This window comes from Hyla sarda, chromosome 1 (assembly GCF_029499605.1).
Source record: "Hyla sarda isolate aHylSar1 chromosome 1, aHylSar1.hap1, whole genome shotgun sequence".
Classification (NCBI taxonomy): Eukaryota; Metazoa; Chordata; class Amphibia; order Anura; family Hylidae; genus Hyla; species Hyla sarda.
The window spans coordinates 215,267,073-215,287,676 of record NC_079189.1 but is presented as its reverse complement, the minus strand read 5'-3'; the positions used below and the strand labels follow the sequence as shown (position 1 = coordinate 215,287,676).

At 37.0% G+C, this 20,604-nt stretch overlaps 33 non-coding genes across 33 annotated transcripts; all 33 read left to right on the top strand.

Moving 5' to 3' along the window:
- The first annotated feature begins 499 nt into the window (after nucleotides 1–499).
- On the top strand, nucleotides 500–572 carry TRNAK-UUU (transfer RNA lysine (anticodon UUU)). Its single transcript has one exon. It is a non-coding gene; the product is annotated as a tRNA-Lys (tRNA).
- An 857-nt stretch (nucleotides 573–1,429) lies between these two features.
- On the top strand, nucleotides 1,430–1,502 carry TRNAK-UUU (transfer RNA lysine (anticodon UUU)). The gene has a single exon. It is a non-coding gene; the product is annotated as a tRNA-Lys (tRNA).
- A 619-nt stretch (nucleotides 1,503–2,121) lies between these two features.
- On the top strand, nucleotides 2,122–2,194 carry TRNAK-UUU (transfer RNA lysine (anticodon UUU)). Its single transcript has one exon. It is a non-coding gene; the product is annotated as a tRNA-Lys (tRNA).
- A 547-nt stretch (nucleotides 2,195–2,741) lies between these two features.
- On the top strand, nucleotides 2,742–2,814 carry TRNAK-UUU (transfer RNA lysine (anticodon UUU)). Its single transcript has one exon. It is a non-coding gene; the product is annotated as a tRNA-Lys (tRNA).
- A 235-nt stretch (nucleotides 2,815–3,049) lies between these two features.
- Nucleotides 3,050–3,122, top strand: TRNAK-UUU (transfer RNA lysine (anticodon UUU)). Its single transcript has one exon. It is a non-coding gene; the product is annotated as a tRNA-Lys (tRNA).
- A 234-nt stretch (nucleotides 3,123–3,356) lies between these two features.
- TRNAK-UUU (transfer RNA lysine (anticodon UUU)) lies at nucleotides 3,357–3,429 on the top strand. Its single transcript has one exon. It is a non-coding gene; the product is annotated as a tRNA-Lys (tRNA).
- Nucleotides 3,430–4,599: 1,170 nt separating this feature from the next.
- Nucleotides 4,600–4,672, top strand: TRNAK-UUU (transfer RNA lysine (anticodon UUU)). Its single transcript has one exon. It is a non-coding gene; the product is annotated as a tRNA-Lys (tRNA).
- A 619-nt stretch (nucleotides 4,673–5,291) lies between these two features.
- TRNAK-UUU (transfer RNA lysine (anticodon UUU)) lies at nucleotides 5,292–5,364 on the top strand. Its single transcript has one exon. It is a non-coding gene; the product is annotated as a tRNA-Lys (tRNA).
- Nucleotides 5,365–5,910: 546 nt separating this feature from the next.
- Nucleotides 5,911–5,983, top strand: TRNAK-UUU (transfer RNA lysine (anticodon UUU)). Its single transcript has one exon. It is a non-coding gene; the product is annotated as a tRNA-Lys (tRNA).
- Nucleotides 5,984–6,531: 548 nt separating this feature from the next.
- Nucleotides 6,532–6,604, top strand: TRNAK-UUU (transfer RNA lysine (anticodon UUU)). Its single transcript has one exon. It is a non-coding gene; the product is annotated as a tRNA-Lys (tRNA).
- A 907-nt stretch (nucleotides 6,605–7,511) lies between these two features.
- Nucleotides 7,512–7,584, top strand: TRNAK-UUU (transfer RNA lysine (anticodon UUU)). The gene has a single exon. It is a non-coding gene; the product is annotated as a tRNA-Lys (tRNA).
- A 235-nt stretch (nucleotides 7,585–7,819) lies between these two features.
- On the top strand, nucleotides 7,820–7,892 carry TRNAK-UUU (transfer RNA lysine (anticodon UUU)). The gene has a single exon. It is a non-coding gene; the product is annotated as a tRNA-Lys (tRNA).
- Nucleotides 7,893–8,443: 551 nt separating this feature from the next.
- On the top strand, nucleotides 8,444–8,516 carry TRNAK-UUU (transfer RNA lysine (anticodon UUU)). The gene has a single exon. It is a non-coding gene; the product is annotated as a tRNA-Lys (tRNA).
- Nucleotides 8,517–9,711: 1,195 nt separating this feature from the next.
- On the top strand, nucleotides 9,712–9,784 carry TRNAK-UUU (transfer RNA lysine (anticodon UUU)). The gene has a single exon. It is a non-coding gene; the product is annotated as a tRNA-Lys (tRNA).
- Nucleotides 9,785–10,641: 857 nt separating this feature from the next.
- On the top strand, nucleotides 10,642–10,714 carry TRNAK-UUU (transfer RNA lysine (anticodon UUU)). Its single transcript has one exon. It is a non-coding gene; the product is annotated as a tRNA-Lys (tRNA).
- A 615-nt stretch (nucleotides 10,715–11,329) lies between these two features.
- Nucleotides 11,330–11,402, top strand: TRNAK-UUU (transfer RNA lysine (anticodon UUU)). The gene has a single exon. It is a non-coding gene; the product is annotated as a tRNA-Lys (tRNA).
- Nucleotides 11,403–12,258: 856 nt separating this feature from the next.
- On the top strand, nucleotides 12,259–12,331 carry TRNAK-UUU (transfer RNA lysine (anticodon UUU)). The gene has a single exon. It is a non-coding gene; the product is annotated as a tRNA-Lys (tRNA).
- Nucleotides 12,332–12,880: 549 nt separating this feature from the next.
- Nucleotides 12,881–12,953, top strand: TRNAK-UUU (transfer RNA lysine (anticodon UUU)). Its single transcript has one exon. It is a non-coding gene; the product is annotated as a tRNA-Lys (tRNA).
- A 235-nt stretch (nucleotides 12,954–13,188) lies between these two features.
- TRNAK-UUU (transfer RNA lysine (anticodon UUU)) lies at nucleotides 13,189–13,261 on the top strand. Its single transcript has one exon. It is a non-coding gene; the product is annotated as a tRNA-Lys (tRNA).
- Nucleotides 13,262–13,868: 607 nt separating this feature from the next.
- TRNAK-UUU (transfer RNA lysine (anticodon UUU)) lies at nucleotides 13,869–13,941 on the top strand. Its single transcript has one exon. It is a non-coding gene; the product is annotated as a tRNA-Lys (tRNA).
- A 547-nt stretch (nucleotides 13,942–14,488) lies between these two features.
- On the top strand, nucleotides 14,489–14,561 carry TRNAE-UUC (transfer RNA glutamic acid (anticodon UUC)). The gene has a single exon. It is a non-coding gene; the product is annotated as a tRNA-Glu (tRNA).
- A 235-nt stretch (nucleotides 14,562–14,796) lies between these two features.
- Nucleotides 14,797–14,869, top strand: TRNAK-UUU (transfer RNA lysine (anticodon UUU)). Its single transcript has one exon. It is a non-coding gene; the product is annotated as a tRNA-Lys (tRNA).
- A 556-nt stretch (nucleotides 14,870–15,425) lies between these two features.
- Nucleotides 15,426–15,498, top strand: TRNAK-UUU (transfer RNA lysine (anticodon UUU)). The gene has a single exon. It is a non-coding gene; the product is annotated as a tRNA-Lys (tRNA).
- A 235-nt stretch (nucleotides 15,499–15,733) lies between these two features.
- Nucleotides 15,734–15,806, top strand: TRNAK-UUU (transfer RNA lysine (anticodon UUU)). The gene has a single exon. It is a non-coding gene; the product is annotated as a tRNA-Lys (tRNA).
- A 611-nt stretch (nucleotides 15,807–16,417) lies between these two features.
- On the top strand, nucleotides 16,418–16,490 carry TRNAK-UUU (transfer RNA lysine (anticodon UUU)). Its single transcript has one exon. It is a non-coding gene; the product is annotated as a tRNA-Lys (tRNA).
- A 547-nt stretch (nucleotides 16,491–17,037) lies between these two features.
- Nucleotides 17,038–17,110, top strand: TRNAE-UUC (transfer RNA glutamic acid (anticodon UUC)). Its single transcript has one exon. It is a non-coding gene; the product is annotated as a tRNA-Glu (tRNA).
- A 235-nt stretch (nucleotides 17,111–17,345) lies between these two features.
- TRNAK-UUU (transfer RNA lysine (anticodon UUU)) lies at nucleotides 17,346–17,418 on the top strand. The gene has a single exon. It is a non-coding gene; the product is annotated as a tRNA-Lys (tRNA).
- A 556-nt stretch (nucleotides 17,419–17,974) lies between these two features.
- Nucleotides 17,975–18,047, top strand: TRNAK-UUU (transfer RNA lysine (anticodon UUU)). The gene has a single exon. It is a non-coding gene; the product is annotated as a tRNA-Lys (tRNA).
- Nucleotides 18,048–18,282: 235 nt separating this feature from the next.
- On the top strand, nucleotides 18,283–18,355 carry TRNAK-UUU (transfer RNA lysine (anticodon UUU)). Its single transcript has one exon. It is a non-coding gene; the product is annotated as a tRNA-Lys (tRNA).
- Nucleotides 18,356–18,962: 607 nt separating this feature from the next.
- Nucleotides 18,963–19,035, top strand: TRNAK-UUU (transfer RNA lysine (anticodon UUU)). The gene has a single exon. It is a non-coding gene; the product is annotated as a tRNA-Lys (tRNA).
- A 547-nt stretch (nucleotides 19,036–19,582) lies between these two features.
- Nucleotides 19,583–19,655, top strand: TRNAE-UUC (transfer RNA glutamic acid (anticodon UUC)). The gene has a single exon. It is a non-coding gene; the product is annotated as a tRNA-Glu (tRNA).
- A 235-nt stretch (nucleotides 19,656–19,890) lies between these two features.
- TRNAK-UUU (transfer RNA lysine (anticodon UUU)) lies at nucleotides 19,891–19,963 on the top strand. The gene has a single exon. It is a non-coding gene; the product is annotated as a tRNA-Lys (tRNA).
- A 557-nt stretch (nucleotides 19,964–20,520) lies between these two features.
- TRNAK-UUU (transfer RNA lysine (anticodon UUU)) lies at nucleotides 20,521–20,593 on the top strand. The gene has a single exon. It is a non-coding gene; the product is annotated as a tRNA-Lys (tRNA).
- The last annotated feature ends 11 nt before the right edge of the window (nucleotides 20,594–20,604 follow it).

Below are 20,604 nucleotides of genomic sequence, written 5' to 3'. Positions count from 1 at the left end.
ACCACAAACTGTTTCATTGTATTTTATCTTCTAGTCTTTGTGTTACTAAGACATCAACCACAAGGAGTCAGGATAGCTCAGTTGATAAACACATATTTTGTGGTTTTCTTGATCTTTTCAACATTTTCTTCTTTTATAGTAGAGAATTTATGTGATTTTTTTTGTGTGACTAGAAAAATGCTCTCACAGAGCCTGGATAGCTCAGTCGGTAGAGCATCAGACTTTTAATCTGAGGGTCCAGGGTTCACGTCCCTGTTCAGACGAAATCTTCACTACATGGTATTTTGATAAAAAGTGTGATGTTTTTGACCACAAACTGTTTCATAGTAATGAATCTTCTAGTCTTTGTGTTACTAAGACATCAACCACTAGGAGTCAGGATAGCTCAGTTGATAAACACATATTTTGTGGTTTTCTTGATCTTTTCAACATTTTCTTCTTTTATAGTAGAGAATTTATGTGATTTTTTTTTGTGTGACTAGAAAAATGCTCTCACAGAGCCTGGATAGCTCAGTCGGTAGAGCATCAGACTTTTAATCTGAGGGTCCAGGGTTCAAGTCCCTGTTCAGGCGACATGTTCACTACATGGTATTGTGAGAATAAGTGTGATGTTTTTGACCACAAACTTTTTCATTGCAATGAATCTTCTAGTGTTTGTGTTACTAAGACATCAACCACTAGGAGTAAGGATAGTTCAGTTGGTAAACACATATTCTGTGTTTTTCTTTATCTTTCCAACCTTGTATTCTTTTATAGCAGAGAATTTATGTGATTTTTTTTGTGTGTGTGATTAGAAAATTGCGACCAGAGAGCCTGGATAGCTCAGTCGGTAGAGCATCAGACTTTTAATCTGAGGGTCCAGGGTTCAAGTCCCTATTCAGGCAAAATGTTCACTCTAAGGCATTGTGATAATAAGCGTGATGTTTTTGACCACAAACTGTTTCATAGTATTTTATCTTCTAGTCTTTGTGTTACTAAGACATCAACCACTAGGAGTCAAGATAGTTCAGATGGTAAACACATATTCTGTGTTTTTCTTGATCTTTTCAACCTTGTATTCTTTTATAGCAGAGAATTTATGTTATTTTTTTTGTGTGTGACTAGAAAATTGCTCTCACAGAGCCTGGATAGCTCAGTCGGTAGAGCATCAGACTTTTAATCCGAGGGTCCAGGGTTCAAGTCCCTGTTCAGGCGAAATGTTCACTACATGTCATTGTGAGAATAAGTGTGATGTTTTTGACCACAAACTGTTTCATTGTAATGAATCTTCTAGTCTTTGTGTTACTAAGACATCAACCACTAGGAGTCAGGATAGCTCAGTTGGTAAACACATATTTTGTGGTTTTCTTGATCTTTTCAACATTTTCTTCTTTTATAGTAGAGAATTTATGTGATTTTTTTTGTGTGACTAGAAGAATGCTCACACAGAGCCTGGATAGCTCAGTTGGTAGAGCATCAGACTTTTAATCTGAGGGTCCAGGGTTCAAGTCCCTGTTCAGGCGAAATGTGCACTATAAGGCATTGTGATAATAAGTGTGATGTTTTTGACCATAAACTGTTTCATAGTATTTTATCTTCTAGTCTTTGTGTTACTAAGACATCAACCACTAGGAGTCAAGATAGTTCAGATGGTAAACACATATTCTGTGTTTTTCTTGATGTTTTCAACCTTGTCTTCTTTTATAGCAGAGAATTTATGTTTTTTTTGTAGTGTGTGTGTGTGTGTGTGTGTGTGTGTGTGTGTGTGTGTGTGTGTGTGTGTGTGTGTGTGTGTGTGTGTGTGTGACTAGAAAATTGCTCTCACAGAGCCTGGATAGCGCAGTCGGTAGAGCATCAGACTTTTAATCTGAGGGTCCAGGGTTCAAGTCCCTGTTCAGGCAAAATGTTCACTATAAGGCATTGTGATAATAAGTGTGCTGTTTTTTTACCACAAACTGTTTCATAGTATTTTATCTTTTAGTCTTTGTGTTACTAAGACATCAACCACTAGGAGTCAGGATAGCTCAGTTGGTAAACACATATTCTGTGTTTTTCTTGATCTTTTCAATCTTGTATTCTTTTATAGCAGAGAATTTATGTGATTTTTTTTTTTGTGTGTGATTACAAAATTGCAATCACAGAGCCTGGATAGCTCAGTCGGTAGAGCATCAGACTTTTAATCTGAGGGTCCAGGGTTCAAGTCCCTGTTCAGGTGAAAAGTTCACTACATGGCATTGTGAGAATAAGTGTGATGTTTTTGACCACAAACTGTTTCATTGTAATGAATCTTCTAGTCTTTGTGTTACTAAGACATCAACCACTAGGAGTCAGGATAGCTCAGTTGGTAAACACATATTTTGTGGTTTTCTTGATCTTTTCAACATTTTCTTCTTTTATAGAAGAGAATTTATGTGATTTTTTTTGTGTGACTAGAAGAATGCTCACACAGAGCCTGGATAGCTCAGTCGGTAGAGCATCAGACTTTTAATCTGAGGGTCCAGGGGTCAAGTCCCTGTTCAGGCGAAATGTTCACTATAAGGCATTGTGATAATAAGCGTGATGTTTTTGACCACAAACTGTTTCATAGTATTTTATCTTCTAGTCTTTGTGTTACTAAGACATCAACCACTAGGAGTCAGGATAGTTCAGTTGGTAAACACATATTCTGTGTTTTTCTTGATCTTTTTAACCTTGTATTCTTTTATAGCAGAGAATTTATGTTATTTTTTTTTTGTGTGTGACTAGAAAGTTGCACTCACAGAGCCTGGATAGCTCAGTCGGTAGAGCATCAGACTTTTAATCTGAGGGTCCAGGGTTCAAGTCCCTGTTCAGGCGAAATGTTCACTACATTGCATTGTGAGAATAAGTGTGATGTCTTTGACCACAAACTGTTTCATTGTAATGAATCTTCTAGTCTTTGTGTTACTAAGACATCAACCGCTAGGAGTCAGGATAGCTCAGTTGGTAAACACATATTTTGTGGTTTTCTTGATGTTTTCAACATTTTCTTCTTTTATAGTAGAGAATTTATGTGATTTTTTTTGTGTGACTAGAAGAATGCTCTCACAGAGCCTGGATAGCTCAGTCGGTAGAGCATCAGACTTTTAATCTGAGGGTCCAGGGTTCAAGTCCCTGTTCAGGCGAAATGTTCACTATAAGGCATTGTGAGAATAAGTGTGATGTCTTTGACCACAAACTGTTTCATTGTAATGAATCTTCTAGTCTTTGTGTTACTAAAACATCAACCACTAGGAGTCAGGATAGCTCAGTTGGTAAACACATATTTTGTGGTTTTCTTGATCTTTTCAACATTTTCTTCTTTTATAGTAGAGAATTTATGTGATTTTTTTGTGTGACAAGAAAAATGCTCTCACAGAGCCTGGATAGCTCAGTCGGTAGAGCATCAGACTTTTAATCTGAGGGTCCAGGGTTCAAGTCCCTGTTCAGGCGAAATGTTCACTACATGGCATTGTGAGAATAAGTGTGATGTCTTTGACCACAAACTGTTTCATTGTAATGAATCTTCTAGTCTTTGTTTTACTAAAACATCAACCACTAGGAGTCAGGATAGCTCAGTTGGTAAACACATATTTTGTGGTTTTCTTGATCTTTTCAACATTTTCTTCTTTTATAGTAGAGAATTTATGTGATTTTTTTTGTGTGACTAGAAGAATGCTTTCACAGAGCCTGGATAGCTCAGTCGGTAGAGCATCAGACTTTTAATCTGAGGGTCCAGGGTTCAAGTACCTGTTCAGGCGAAATGTGCACTATAAAGGCATTGTGATAATAAGCGTGATGTTTTTTTTTTACCACAAACTGTTTCATAGTATTTTATCTTCTAGTCTTTGTCTTACTAAGACATCAACCACTAGGAGTCAGGATAGTTCAGTTGGTAAACACATATTCTGTGTTTTTCTTGATCTTTTCAACCTTGTCTTCTTTTATAGCAGAGAATTTATGTTATTTGTTTTTAATGTGTGATTAGAAAATTGCACACACAGAGCCTGGATAGCTCAGTCGGTAGAGCATCAGACTTTTAATATGAGGGTCCAGGGTTCAAGTCCCTGTTCAGGCAAAATGTTCACTATAAGGCATTGTGATAATAAGTGTGATGTTTTGGACCACAAACTGTTTCATAGCATTTTATCTTTTAGTCTTTGTGTTACTAAGACATCAACCACTAGGAGTCAAGATAGTTCAGATGGTGAACACATATTCTGTGTTTTTCTTGATCTTTTCAACCTTATCTTCTTTTATAGCAGAGAATTTATGTTATTTTTTTTGTGTGTGACTAGAAAATTGCTCTCACAGAGCCTGGATAGCTCAGTCGGTAGAGCATCAGACTTTTAATCCGAGGGTCCAGGGTTCAAGTCCCTGTTCAGGCGAAATGTTCACTACATGTCATTGTGAGAATAAGTGTGATGTTTTTGACCACAAACTGTTTCATTGTAATGAATCTTCTAGTCTTTGTGTTACTAAGACATCAACCACTAGGAGTCAGGATAGCTCAGTTGGTAAACACATATTTTGTGGTTTTCTTGATCTTTTCAACATTTTCTTCTTTTATAGTAGAGAATTTATGTGATTTTTTTTGTGTGACTAGAAGAATCCTCACACAGAGCCTGGATAGCTCAGTCGGTAGAGCATCAGACTTTTAATCTGAGGGTCCAGGGTTCAAGTCCCTGTTCAGGCGAAATGTGCACTATAAGGCATTGTGATAATAAGTGTGATGTTTTTGACCATAAACTGTTTCATAGTATTTTATCTTCTAGTCTTTGTGTTACTAAGACATCAACCACTAGGAGTCAAGATAGTTCAGATGGTAAACACATATTCTGTGTTTTTCTTGATGTTTTCAACCTTGTCTTCTTTTATAGCAGAGAATTTATGTTTTTTTTTGTAGTGTGTGTGTGTGTGTGTGTGTGTGTGTGTGTGTGTGTGTGTGTGTGTGTGTGTGTGTGTGTGTGTGTGACTGTGACTAGAAAATTGCTCTCACAGAGCCTGGATAGCGCAGTCGGTAGAGCATCAGACTTTTAATCTGAGGGTCCAGGGTTCAAGTCCCTGTTGAGGCAAAATGTTCACTATAAGGCATTGTGATAATAAGTGTGCTGTTTTTTTACCACAAACTGTTTCATAGTATTTTATCTTTTAGTCTTTGTGTTACTAAGACATCAACCACTAGGAGTCAGGATAGCTCAGTTGGTAAACACATATTCTGTGTTTTTCTTGATCTTTTCAACCTTGTATTCTTTTATAGCAGAGAATTTATGTGATTTTTTTTTTGTGTGTGATTACAAAATTGCAATCACAGAGCCTGGATAGCTCAGTCGGTAGAGCATCAGACTTTTAATCTGAGGGTCCAGGGTTCAAGTCCCTGTTCAGGTGAAATGTTCACTACATGGCATTGTGAGAATAAGTGTGATGTTTTTGACCACAAACTGTTTCATTGTAATGAATCTTCTAGTCTTTGTGTTACTAAGACATCAACCACTAGGAGTCAGGATAGCTCAGTTGGTAAACACATATTTTGTGGTTTTCTTGATCTTTTCAACATTTTCTTCTTTTATAGAAGAGAATTTATGTGATTTTTTTTGTGTGACTAGAAGAATGCTCTCACAGAGCCTGGATAGCTCAGTCGGTAGAGCATCAGACTTTTAATCTGAGGGTCCAGGGGTCAAGTCCCTGTTCAGGCGAAATGTTCACTATAAGGCATTGTGATAATAAGCGTGATGTTTTTGACCACAAACTGTTTCATAGTATTTTATCTTCTAGTCTTTGTGTTACTAAGACATCAACCACTAGGAGTCAGGATAGTTCAGTTGGTAAACACATATTCTGTGTTTTTCTTGATCTTTTTAACCTTGTATTCTTTTATAGCAGAGAATTTATGTTATTTTTTTTTGTGTGTGACTAGAAAGTTGTACTCACAGAGCCTGGATAGCTCAGTCGGTAGAGCATCAGACTTTTAATCTGAGGGTCCAGGGTTCAAGTCCCTGTTCAGGCGAAATGTTCACTACATTGCATTGTGAGAATAAGTGTGATGTCTTTGACCACAAACTGTTTCATTGTAATGAATCTTCTAGTCTTTGTGTTACTAAGACATCAACCGCTAGGAGTCAGGATAGCTCAGTTGGTAAACACATATTTTGTGGTTTTCTTGATCTTTTCAACATTTTCTTCTTTTATAGTAGAGAATTTATGTGATTTTTTTTGTGTGACTAGAAGAATGCTCTCACAGAGCCTGGATAGCTCAGTCGGTAGAGCATCAGACTTTTAATCTGCGGGTCCAGGGTTCAAGTCCCTGTTCAGGCGAAATGTTCACTATAAGGCATTGTGATAATAAGTGTGCTGTTGTTTTACCACAAACTGTTTCATAGTATTTTATCTTCTAGTCTTTGTGTTACTAAGACATCAACCACTAGGAGTGAGGATAGTTCAGTTGGTAAACACATATTCTGTGTTTTTCTTGATCTTTTTAACCTTGTCTTCTTTTATAGTAGAGAATTTAAGTTATTTGTTTTTTGTGTGTGACTAGAAAATTGCTCTCACAGAGCCTGGATAGCTCAGTCGGTAGAGCATCAGACTTTTAATCTGAGGGTCCAGGGTTCAAGTCCCTGTTCAGGCGAAATGTTCACTACATGGCATTGTGAGAATAAGTGTGATGTCTTTGACCACAAACTGTTTCATTGTAATGAATCTTCTAGTCTTTGTGTTACTAAAACATAAACAACTAGGAGTCAGGATAGCTCAGTTGGTAAACACATATTTTGTGGTTTTCTTGATCTTTTCAACATTTTCTTCTTTTATAGTAGAGAATTTATGTGATTTTTTTTGTGTGACTAGAAGAATACTCTCACAGAGCCTGGATAGCTCAGTCGGTAGAGCATCAGACTTTTAATCTGAGGGTCCAGGGTTCAAGTACCTGTTCAGGCGAAATGTGCACTATAAAGGCATTGTGATAATAAGCGTGATGTTTTTTTTTACCACAAACTGTTTCATAGTATTTTATCTTCTAGTCTTTGTCTTACTAAGACATCAACCACTAGGAGTCAGGATAGTTCAGTTGGTAAACACATATTCTGTGTTTTTCTTGATCTTTTCAACCTTGTCTTCTTTTATAGCAGAGAATTTATGTTTGGTTTTTTTGTGTGTGTGTGTGTGTGTGTGTGTGTGTGTGTGTGTGTGTGTGTGTAAGTGTGACTAGAAAATTGCTCTCACAGAGCCTGGATAGCTCAGTCGGTAGAGCATCAGACTTTTAATCTGAGGGTCCAGGGTTCAAGTCCCTGTTCAAGCGAAATGTTCACTACATGGCATTGTGAGAATAAGTGTGATGTTTTTTTACCACAAACTGTTTCATTGTAATGAATTTTCTAGTCTTTGTGTTACTAAGACATCAACCACTAGGAGTCAGGATAGCTCAGTTGACAAACACATATTTTGTGGTTTTCTTGATCTTTTCAACATTTTCTTCTTTTATAGTAGAGAATTTATGTGATCTTTTTTTTGTGTGACAAGAAAAATGCTCTCACAGAGCCTGGATAGCTCAGTCGGTAGAGCATCAGACTTTTAATCTGAGGGTCCAGGGTTCAAGTCCCTGTTCAGGCGAAATGTTCACTATAAGGCATTGTGAGAATAAGTGTGATGTCTTTGACCACAAACTGTTTCGTTGTAATGAATCTTCTAGTCTTTGTGTTACTAAAACATCAACCACTAGGAGTCAGGATAGCTCAGTTGGTAAACACATATTTTGTGGTTTTCTTGATCTTTTCAACATTTTCTTCTTTTATAGTAGAGAATTTATGTGATTTTTTTTGTGTGACAAGAAAAATGCTCTCACAGAGCCTGGATAGCTCAGTCGGTAGAGCATCAGACTTTTAATCTGAGGGTCCAGGGTTCAAGTCCCTGTTCAGGCGAAATGTTCACTACATGGCATTGTGAGAATAAGTGTGATGTCTTTGACCACAAACTGTTTCATTGTAATGAATCTTCTAGTCTTTGTGTTACTAAAACATCAACCACTAGGAGTCAGGATAGCTCAGTTGGTAAACACATATTTTGTGGTTTTCTTGATCTTTTCAACATTTTCTTCTTTTATAGTAGAGAATTTATGTGATTTTTTTTGTGTGACTAGAAGAATGCTCTCACAGAGCCTGGATAGCTCAGTCGGTAGAGCATCAGACTTTTAATCTGAGGGTCCAGGGTTCAAGTACCTGTTCAGGCGAAATGTGCACTATAAAGGCATTGTGATAATAAGCGTGATGTTTTTTTTTACCACAAACTGTTTCATAGTATTTTATCTTCTAGTCTTTGTCTTACTAAGACATCAACCACTAGGAGTCAGGATAGTTCAGTTGGTAAACACATATTCTGTGTTTTTCTTGATCTTTTCAACCTTGTCTTCTTTTATAGCAGAGAATTTATGTTATTTGTTTTTTGTGTGTGATTAGAAAATTGCACTCACAGAGCCTGGATAGCTCAGTCGGTAGAGCATCAGACTTTTAATCTGAGGGTCCAGGGTTCAAGTCCCTGTTCAGGCAAAATGTTCACTATAAGGCATTGTGATAATAAGTGTGATGTTTTGGACCACAAACTGTTTCATAGCATTTTATCTTTTAGTCTTTGTGTTACTAAGACATCAACCACTAGGAGTCAAGATAGTTCAGATGGTGAACACATATTCTGTGTTTTTCTTGATCTTTTCAACCTTATCTTCTTTTATAGCAGAGAATTTATGTTTGTTTTTGTGTGTGTGTGTGTGTGTGTGTGTGTGTGTAAGTAAGTGTGACTAGAAAATTGCTCTCACAGAGCCTGGATAGCTCAGTCGGTAGATCATCAGACTTTTAATCTGAGGGTCCAGGGTTCAAGTCCCTGTTCTGGCGAAATGTTCACTACATGGCATTGTGAGAATAAGTGTGATGTTTTTGACCACAAACTGTTTCATTGTAATGAATCTTCTAGTCTTTGTGTTACTAAGACATCAACCACTAGGAGTCAGGATAGCTCAGTTGATAAACACATATTTTGTGGTTTTCTTGATCTTTTCAACATTTTCTTCTTTTATAGTAGAGAATTTATGTGATTTTTTTTTGTGTGACAAGAAAAATGCTCTCACATAGCCTGGATAGCTCAGTCGATAGAGCATTTGACTTTTAATCTGAGGGTCCAGGGTTCAAGTCCCTGTTCAGGCGTAATGTTCACTATAAGGCATTGTGATAATAAGTGTGCTGTTTTTTACCACAAACTGTTTCATAGTATTTTATCTTCTAGTCTTTGTGTTACTAAGACATCAACCACTAGGAGTGAGGATAGTTCAGTTGGTAAACACATATTCTGTGTTTTTCTTGATCTTTTCAACATTTTCTTCTTTTATAGTAGAGAATTTATGTGATTTTTTTTGTGTGACTAGAAAAATGCTCTCACAGAGCCTGGATAGCTCAGTCGGTAGAGCATCAGACTTTTAATCTGAGGGTCCAGGGTTCACGTCCCTGTTCACACGAAATCTTCACTACATGGTATTTTGATAAAAAGTGTGATGTTTTTGACCACAAACTGTTTCATAGTAATGAATCTTCTAGTCTTTGTGTTACTAAGACATCAACCACTAGGAGTCAGGATAGCTCAGTTGATAAACACATATTTTGTGGTTTTCTTGATCTTTTCAACATTTTCTTCTTTTATAGTAGAGAATTTATGTGATTTTTTTTTGTGTGACTAGAAAAATGCTCTCACAGAGCCTGGATAGCTCAGTCGGTAGAGCATCAGACTTTTAATCTGAGGGTCCAGGGTTCAAGTCCCTGTTCAGGCGACATGTTCACTACATGGTATTGTGAGAATAAGTGTGATGTTTTTGACCACAAACTTTTTCATTGCAATGAATCTTCTAGTGTTTGTGTTACTAAGACATCAACCACTAGGAGTAAGGATAGTTCAGTTGGTAAACACATATTCTGTGTTTTTCTTTATCTTTTCAACCTTGTATTCTTTTATAGCAGAGAATTTATGTGATTTTTTTTGTGTGTGTGATTAGAAAATTGTGATGAGAGAGCCTGGATAGCTCAGTCGGTAGAGCATCAGACTTTTAATCTGAGGGTCCAGGGTTCAAGTCCCTGTTCAGGGAAAATGTTCACTCTAAGGCATTGTGATAATAAGCATGATGTTTTTGACCACAAACTGTTTCATAGTATTTTATCTTCTAGTCTTTGTGTTACTAAGACATCAACCACTAGGAGTCAAGATAGTTCAGATGGTAAACACATATTCTGTGTTTTTCTTGATCTTTTCAACCTTGTATTCTTTTATAGCAGAGAATTTATGTTATTTTTTTTGTGTGTGACTAGAAAATTGCTCTCACAGAACCTGGATAGCTCAGTCGGTAGAGCATCAGACTTTTAATCTGAGGGTCCAGGGTTCAAGTCCCTGTTCAGGCGAAATGTTCACCACATGTCATTGTGAGAATAAGTGTGATGTTTTTGACCACAAACTGTTTCATTGTAATGAATCTTCTAGTCTTTGTGTTACTAAGACATCAACCACTAGGAGTCAGGATAGCTCAGTTGGTAAACACATATTTTGTGGTTTTCTTGATCTTTTCAACATTTTCTTCTTTTATAGTAGAGAATTTATGTGATTTTTTTTGTGTGACTAGAAGAATGCTCACACAGAGCCTGGATAGCTCAGTCGGTAGAGCATCAGACTTTTAATCTGAGGGTCCAGGGTTCAAGTCCCTGTTCAGGCGAAATGTGCACTATAAGGCATTGTGATAATAAGTGTGATGTTTTTGACCATAAACTGTTTCATAGTATTTTATCTTCTAGTCTTTGTGTTACTAAGACATCAACCACTAGGAGTCAAGATAGTTCAGATGGTAAACACATATTCTGTGTTTTTCTTGATGTTTTCAACCTTGTCTTCTTTTATAGCAGAGAATTTATGTTTTTTTTTGTAGTGTGTGTGTGTGTGTGTGTGTGTGTGTGTGTGTGTGTGTGTGTGTGTGTGTGTGTGTGTGTGTGACTGTGACTAGAAAATTGCTCTCACAGAGCCTGGATAGAGCAGTCGGTAGAGCATCAGACTTTTAATCTGAGGGTCCAGGGTTCAAGTCCCTGTTCAGGCAAAATGTTCACTATAAGGCATTGTGATAATAAGTGTGCTGTTTTTTTACCACAAACTGTTTCATAGTATTTTATCTTTTAGTCTTTGTGTTACTAAGACATCAACAACTAGGAGTCAGGATAGCTCAGTTGGTAAACACATATTCTGTGTTTTTCTTGATCTTTTCAACCTTGTATTCTTTTATAGCAGAGAATTTATGTTCTTTTTTTTTTTTGTGTGACTAGAAAGTTGCACTCACAGAGCCTGGATAGCTCAGTCGGTAGAGCATCAGACTTTTAATCTGAGGGTCCAGGGTTCAAGTCCCTGTTCAGGCGAAATGTTCACTACATTGCATTGTGAGAATAAGTGTGATGTCTTTGACCACAAACTGTTTCATTGTAATGAATCTTCTAGTCTTTGTGTTACTAAGACATCAACCGCTAGGAGTCAGGATAGCTCAGTTGGTAAACATATATTCTGTGTTTTTCTTGATCTTTTCAACCTTGTCTTCTTTTATAGCAGAGAATTTATGTTATTTGTTTTTTGTGTGTGACTAGAAAATTGCTCTCACAGAGCCTGGATAGCTCAGTTGGTAGAACATCAGACTTTTAATCTGAGGGTCCTCGGTTCAAGTCCCTGTTCAGGTAAAATGTTCACTATAAGGCATTGTGATAATAAGCGTGATGTTTTTGACCACAAACTGTTTCATTGTATTTTATCTTCTAGTCTTTGTGTTACTAAGACATCAACCACAAGGAGTCAGGATAGCTCAGTTGATAAACACATATTTTGTGGTTTTCTTGATCTTTTCAACATTTTCTTCTTTTATAGTAGAGAATTTATGTGATTTTTTTTGTGTGACTAGAAAAATGCTCTCACAGAGCTTGGATAGCTCAGTCGGTAGAACATCAGACTTTTAATCTGAGGGTCCAGGGTTCACGTCCCTGTTCAGACGAAATCTTCACTACATGGTATTTTGATAAAAAGTGTGATGTTTTTGACCACAAACTGTTTCATAGTAATGAATCTTCTAGTCTTTGTGTTACTAAGACATCAACCACTAGGAGTCAGGATAGCTCAGTTGATAAACACATATTTTGTGGTTTTCTTGATCTTTTCAACATTTTCTTCTTTTATAGTAGAGAATTTATGTGATTTTTTTTTGTGTGACTAGAAAAATGCTCTCACAGAGCCTGGATAGCTCAGTCGGTAGAGCATCAGACTTTTAATCTGAGGGTCCAGGGTTCAAGTCCCTGTTCAGGCGAAATGTTCACTACATTGCATTGTGAGAATAAGTGTGATGTCTTTGACCACAAACTGTTTCATTGTAATGAATCTTCTAGTCTTTGTGTTACTAAGACATCAACCGCTAGGAGTCAGGATAGCTCAGTTGGTAAACATATATTCTGTGTTTTTCTTGATCTTTTCAACCTTGTCTTCTTTTATAGCAGAGAATTTATGTTATTTGTTTTTTGTGTGTGACTAGAAAATTGCTCTCACAGAGCCTGGATAGCTCAGTTGGTAGAACATCAGACTTTTAATCTGAGGGTCCAGGGTTCAAGTCCCTGTTCAGGCAAAATGTTCACTCTAAGGCATTGTGATAATAAGCGTGATGTTTTTGACCACAAACTGTTTCATAGTATTTTATCTTCTAGTCTTTGTGTTACTAAGACATCAACCACTAGGAGTCAAGATAGTTCAGATGGTAAACACATATTCTGTGTTTTTCTTGATCTTTTCAACCTTGTATTCTTTTATAGCAGAGAATTTATGTTATTTTTTTTATGTGTGACTAGAAAATTGCTCTCACAGAGCCTGGATAGCTCAGTCGGTAGAGCATCAGACTTTTAATCTGAGGGTCCAGGGTTCAAGTCCCTGTTCAGGCGAAATGTTCACTACATGTCATTGTGAGAATAAGTGTGATGTTTTTGACCACAAACTGTTTCATTGTAATGAATCTTCTAGTCTTTGTGTTACTAAGACATCAACCACTAGGAGTCAGGATAGCTCAGTTGGTAAACAAATATTTTGTGGTTTTCTTGATCTTTTCAACATTTTCTTCTTTTATAGTAGAGAATTTATGTGATTTTTTTTGTGTGACTAGAAGAATGCTCACACAGAGCCTGGATAGCTCAGTCGGTAGAGCATCAGACTTTTAATCTGAGGGTCCAGGGTTCAAGTCCCTGTTCAGGCGAAATGTGCACTATAAGGCATTGTGATAATAAGTGTGATGTTTTTGACCATAAACTGTTTCATAGTATTTTATCTTCTAGTCTTTGTGTTACTAAGACATCAACCACTAGGAGTCAAGATAGTTCAGATGGTAAACACATATTCTGTGTTTTTCTTGATGTTTTCAACCTTGTCTTCTTTTATAGCAGAGAATTTATGTTTTTTTTTGTAGTGTGTGTGTGTGTGTGTGTGTGTGTGTGTGTGTGTGTGTGTGTGTGTGTGTGTGTGACTGTGACTAGAAAATTGCTCTCACAGAGCCTGGATAGCGCAGTCGGTAGAGCATCAGACTTTTAATCTGAGGGTCCAGGGTTCAAGTCCCTGTTCAGGCAAAATGTTCACTATAAGGCATTGTGATAATAAGTGTGCTGTTTTTTTACCACAAACTGTTTCATAGTATTTTATCTTTTAGTCTTTGTGTTACTAAGACATCAACCACTAGGAGTCAGGATAGCTCAGTTGGTAAACACATATTCTGTGTTTTTCTTGATCTTTTCAACCTTGTATTCTTTTATAGCAGAGAATTTATGTGATTTTTTTTTTGTGTGTGATTACAAAATTGCAATCACAGAGCCTGGATAGCTCAGTCGGTAGAGCATCAGACTTTTAATCTGAGGGTCCAGGGTTCAAGTCCCTGTTCAGGTGAAATGTTCACTACATGGCATTGTGAGAATAAGTGTGATGTTTTTGACCACAAACTGTTTCATTGTAATGAATCTTCTAGTCTTTGTGTTACTAAGACATCAACCACTAGGAGTCAGGATAGCTCAGTTGGTAAACACATATTTTGTGGTTTTCTTGATCTTTTCAACATTTTCTTCTTTTATAGAAGAGAATTTATGTGATTTTTTTTGTGTGACTAGAAGAATGCTCACACAGAGCCTGGATAGCTCAGTCGGTAGAGCATCAGACTTTTAATCTGAGGGTCCAGGGGTCAAGTCCCTGTTCAGGCGAAATGTTCACTATAAGGCATTGTGATAATAAGCGTGATGTTTTTGACCACAAACTGTTTCATAGTATTTTATCTTCTAGTCTTTGTGTTACTAAGACATCAACCACTAGGAGTCAGGATAGTTCAGTTGGTAAACACATATTCTGTGTTTTTCTTGATCTTTTTAACCTTGTATTCTTTTATAGCAGAGAATTTATGTTATTTTTTTTTTTTGTGTGACTAGAAAGTTGCACTCACAGAGCCTGGATAGCTCAGTCGGTAGAGCATCAGACTTTCAATCTGAGGGTCCAGGGTTCAAGTCCCTGTTCAGGCGAAATGTTCACTACATTGCATTGTGAGAATAAGTGTGATGTCTTTGACCACAAACTGTTTCATTGTAATGAATCTTCTAGTCTTTGTGTTACTAAGACATCAACCGCTAGGAGTCAGGATAGCTCAGTTGGTAAACAAATATTTTGTGGTTTTCTTGATCTTTTCAACATTTTCTTCTTTTATAGTAGAGAATTTATGTGATTTTTTTTGTGTGACTAGAAGAATGCTCACACAGAGCCTGGATAGCTCAGTCGGTAGAGCATCAGACTTTTAATCTGAGGGTCCTGGGTTCAAGTCCCTGTTCAGGCGAAATGTGCACTAAAAAGGCATTGTGATAATAAGCGTGATGTTTTTTTTTTTTACCACAAACTGTTTCATAGTATTTTATCTTCTAGTCTTTGTGTTACTAAGACATCAACCACTAGGAGTCAGGATAGTTCAGTTGGTAAACACATATTCTGTGTTTTTCTTGATCTTTTCAACCTTGTCTTCTTGTATAGCAGAGGATTTATGTTATTTGCTTTTTGTGTGTGACTAGAAATGTGCTCTCACAGATCCTGGATAGCTCAGTCGGTAGAGCATCAGACTTTTAATCTGAGGGTCCAGGGTTCAAGTCCCTGTTCAGGCAAAATGTTCACTCTAAGGCATTGTGATAATAAGCGTGATGTTTTTGACCACAAACTGTTTCATAGTATTTTATCTTCTAGTCTTTGTGTTACTAAGACATCAACCACTAGGAGTCAAGATAGTTCAGATGGTAAACACATATTCTGTGTTTTTCTTGATCTTTTCAACCTTGTATTCTTTTATAGCAGAGAATTTATGTTATTTTTTTTATGTGTGACTAGAAAATTGCTCTCACAGAGCCTGGATAGCTCAGTCGGTAGAGCATCAGACTTTTAATCTGAGGGTCCAGGGTTCAAGTCCCTGTTCAGGCGAAATGTTCACTACATGTCATTGTGAGAATAAGTGTGATGTTTTTGACCACAAACTGTTTCATTGTAATGAATCTTCTAGTCTTTGTGTTACTAAGACATCAACCACTAGGAGTCAGGATAGCTCAGTTGGTAAACACATATTTTGTGGTTTTCTTGATCTTTTCAACATTTTCTTCTTTTATAGTAGAGAATTTATGTGATTTTTTTTGTGTGACTAGAAGAATGCTCACACAGAGCCTGGATAGCTCAGTCGGTAGAGCATCAGACTTTTAATCTGAGGGTCCAGGGTTCAAGTCCCTGTTCAGGTGAAATGTGCACTATAAGGCATTGTGATAATAAGTGTGATGTTTTTGACCATAAACTGTTTCATAGTATTTTATCTTCTAGTCTTTGTGTTACTAAGACATCAACCACTAGGAGTCAAGATAGTTCAGATGGTAAACACATATTCTGTGTTTTTCTTGATGTTTTCAACCTTGTCTTCTTTTATAGCAGAGAATTTATGTTTTTTTTTGTAGTGTGTGTGTGTGTGTGTGTGTGTGTGTGTGTGTGTGTGTGTGTGTGTGTGTGTGTGTGTGACTGTGACTAGAAAATTGCTCTCACAGAGCCTGGATAGCGCAGTCGGTAGAGCATCAGACTTTTAATCTGAGGGTCCAGGGTTCAAGTCCCTGTTCAGGCAAAATGTTCACTATAAGGCATTGTGATAATAAGTGTGCTGTTTTTTTACCACAAACTGTTTCATAGTATTTTATCTTTTAGTCTTTGTGTTACTAAGACATCAACCACTAGGAGTCAGGATAGCTCAGTTGGTAAACACATATTCTGTGTTTTTCTTGATCTTTTCAACCTTGTATTCTTTTATAGCAGAGAATTTATGTGATTTTTTTTTTGTGTGTGATTACAAAATTGCAATCACAGAGCCTGGATAGCTCAGTCGGTAGAGCATCAGACTTTTAATCTGAGGGTCCAGGGTTCAAGTCCCTGTTCAGGTGAAATGTTCACTACATGGCATTGTGAGAATAAGTGTGATGTTTTTGACCACAAACTGTTTCATTGTAATGAATCTTCTAGTCTTTGTGTTACTAAGACATCAACCACTAGGAGTCAGGATAGCTCAGTTGGTAAACACATATTTTGTGGTTTTCTTGATCTTTTCAACATTTTCTTCTTTTATAGAAGAGAATTTATGTGATTTTTTTTGTGTGACTAGAAGAATGCTCACACAGAGCCTGGATAGCTCAGTCGGTAGAGCATCAGACTTTTAATCTGAGGGTCCAGGGGTCAAGTCCCTGTTCAGGCGAAATGTTCACTATAAGGCATTGTGATAATAAGCGTGATGTTTTTGACCACAAACTGTTTCATAGTATTTTATCTTCTAGTCTTTGTGTTACTAAGACATCAACCACTAGGAGTCAGGATAGTTCAGTTGGTAAACACATATTCTGTGTTTTTCTTGATCTTTTTAACCTTGTATTCTTTTATAGCAGAGAATTTATGTTATTTATTTTTTTTGTGTGACTAGAAAGTTGCACTCACAGAGCCTGGATAGCTCAGTCGGTAGAGCATCAGACTTTCAATCTGAGGGTCCAGGGTTCAAGTCCCTGTTCAGGCGAAATGTTCACTACATTGCATTGTGAGAATAAGTGTGATGTCTTTGACCACAAACTGTTTCATTGTAATGAATCTTCTAGTCTTTGTGTTACTAAGACATCAACCGCTAGGAGTCAGGATAGCTCAGTTGGTAAACACATATTTTGTGGTTTTCTTGATCTTTTCAACATTTTCTTCTTTTATAGTAGAGAATTTATGTGATTTTTTTTGTGTGACTAGAAGAATGCTCTCACATAGCCTGGATAGCTCAGTCGGTAGAGCATCAGACTTTTAATCTGAGGGTCCAGGGTTCAAGTCCCTGTTCAGGCGAAATGTGCACTAAAAAGGCATTGTGATAATAAGCGTGATGTTTTTTTTTTTTACCACAAACTGTTTCATAGTATTTTATCTTCTAGTCTTTGTGTTACTAAGACATCAACCACTAGGAGTCAGGATAGTTCAGTTGGTAAACACATATTCTGTGTTTTTCTTGATCTTTTCAACCTTGTCTTCTTGTATAGCAGAGGATTTATGTTATTTGCTTTTTGTGTGTGACTAGAAATGTGCTCTCACAGATCCTGGATAGCTCAGTCGGTAGAGCATCAGACTTTTAATCTGAGGGTCCAGGGTTCAAGTCCCTGTTCAGGCAAAATGTTCACTCTAAGGCATTGTGATAATAAGCGTGATGTTTTTGACCACAAACTGTTTCATAGTATTTTATCTTCTAGTCTTTGTGTTACTAAGACATCAACCACTAGGAGTCAAGATAGTTCAGATGGTAAACACATATTCTGTGTTTTTCTTGATCTTTTCAACCTTGTATTCTTTTATAGCAGAGAATTTATGTTATTTTTTTTATGTGTGACTAGAAAATTGCTCTCACAGAGCCTGGATAGCTCAGTCGGTAGAGCATCAGACTTTTAATCTGAGGGTCCAGGGTTCAAGTCCCTGTTCAGGCGAAATGTTCACTACATGTCATTGTGAGAATAAGTGTGATGTTTTTGACCACAAACTGTTTCATTGTAATGAATCTTCTAGTCTTTGTGTTACTAAGACATCAACCACTAGGAGTCAGGATAGCTCAGTTGGTAAACACATATTTTGTGGTTTTCTTGATCTTTTCAACATTTTCTTCTTTTATAGTAGAGAATTTATGTGATTTTTTTTGTGTGACTAGAAGAATGCTCACACAGAGCCTGGATAGCTCAGTCGGTAGAGCATCAGACTTTTAATCTGAGGGTCCAGGGTTCAAGTCCCTGTTCAGGTGAAATGTGCACTATAAGGCATTGTGATAATAAGTGTGATGTTTTTGACCATAAACTGTTTCATAGTATTTTATCTTCTAGTCTTTGTGTTACTAAGACATCAACCACTAGGAGTCAAGATAGTTCAGATGGTAAACACATATTCTGTGTTTTTCTTGATGTTTTCAACCTTGTCTTCTTTTATAGCAGAGAATTTATGTTTTTTTTTGTAGTGTGTGTGTGTGTGTGTGTGTGTGTGTGTGTGTGTGTGTGTGTGTGTGTGTGTGTGACTGTGACTAGAAAATTGCTCTCACAGAGCCTGGATAGCGCAGTCGGTAGAGCATCAGACTTTTAATCTGAGGGTCCAGGGTTCAAGTCCCTGTTCAGGCAAAATGTTCACTATAAGGCATTGTGATAATAAGTGTGCTGTTTTTTTACCACAAACTGTTTCATAGTATTTTATCTTTTAGTCTTTGTGTTACTAAGACATCAACCACTAGGAGTCAGGATAGCTCAGTTGGTAAACACATATTCTGTGTTTTTCTTGATCTTTTCAACCTTGTATTCTTTTATAGCAGAGAATTTATGTGATTTTTTTTTTGTGTGTGATTACAAAATTGCAATCACAGAGCCTGGATAGCTCAGTCGGTAGAGCATCAGACTTTTAATCTGAGGGTCCAGGGTTCAAGTCCCTGTTCAGGTGAAATGTTCACTACATGGCATTGTGAGAATAAGTGTGATGTTTTTGACCACAAACTGTTTCATTGTAATGAATCTTCTAGTCTTTGTGTTACTAAGACATCAACCACTAGGAGTCAGGATAGCTCAGTTGGTAAACACATATTTTGTGGTTTTCTTGATCTTTTCAACATTTTCTTCTTTTATAGAAGAGAATTTATGTGATTTTTTTTGTGTGACTAGAAGAATGCTCACACAGAGCCTGGATAGCTCAGTCGGTAGAGCATCAGACTTTTAATCTGAGGGTCCAGGGGTCAAGTCCCTGTTCAGGCGAAATGTTCACTATAAGGCATTGTGATAATAAGCGTGATGTTTTTGACCACAAACTGTTTCATAGTATTTTATCTTCTAGTCTTTGTGTTACTAAGACATCAACCACTAGGAGTCAGGATAGTTCAGTTGGTAAACACATATTCTGTGTTTTTCTTGATCTTTTTAACCTTGTATTCTTTTATAGCAGAGAATTTATGTTATTTTTTTTTTTTGTGTGACTAGAAAGTTGCACTCACAGAGCCTGGATAGCTCAGTCGGTAGAGCATCAGACTTTCAATCTGAGGGTCCAGGGTTCAAGTCCCTGTTCAGGCGAAATGTTCACTACATTGCATTGTGAGAATAAGTGTGATGTCTTTGACCACAAACTGTTTCATTGTAATGAATCTTCTAGTCTTTGTGTTACTAAGACATCAACCGCTAGGAGTCAGGATAGCTCAGTTGGTAAACACATATTTTGTGGTTTTCTTGATCTTTTCAACATTTTCTTCTTTTATAGTAGAGAATTTATGTGATTTTTTTTGTGTGACTAGAAGAATGCTCTCACAGAGCCTGGATAGCTCAGTCGGTAGAGCATCAGACTTTTAATCTGAGGGTCCAGGGTTCAAGTCCCTGTTCAGGCGAAATGTGCACTAAAAAGGCATTGTGATAATAAGCGTGATGTTTTTTTTTTTTTACCACAAACTGTTTCATAGTATTTTATCTTCTAGTCTTTGTGTTACTAAGACATCAACCACTAGGAGTCAGGATAGTTCAGTTGGTAAACACATATTCTGTGTTTTTCTTGATCTTTTCAACCTTGTCTTCTTGTATAGCAGAGGATTTATGTTATTTGCTTTTTGTGTGTGACTAGAAATGTGCTCTCACAGATCCTGGATAGCTCAGTCGGTAGAGCATCAGACTTTTAATCTGAGGGTCCAGGGTTCAAGTCCCTGTTCAGGCAAAATGTTCACTCTAAGGCATTGTGATAATAAGTGTGATGTTTTTGACCACAAACTGTTTCATAGTATTTTATCTTCTAGTCTTTGTGTTACTAAGACATCAACCACTAGGAGTCAAGATAGTTCAGATGGTAAACACATATTCTGTGTTTTTCTTGATCTTTTCAACCTTGTATTCTTTTATAGCAGAGAATTTATGTTATTTTTTTTATGTGTGACTAGAAAATTGCTCTCACAGAGCCTGGATAGCTCAGTCGGTAGAGCATCAGACTTTTAATCTGAGGGTCCAGGGTTCAAGTCCCTGTTCAGGCGAAATGTTCACT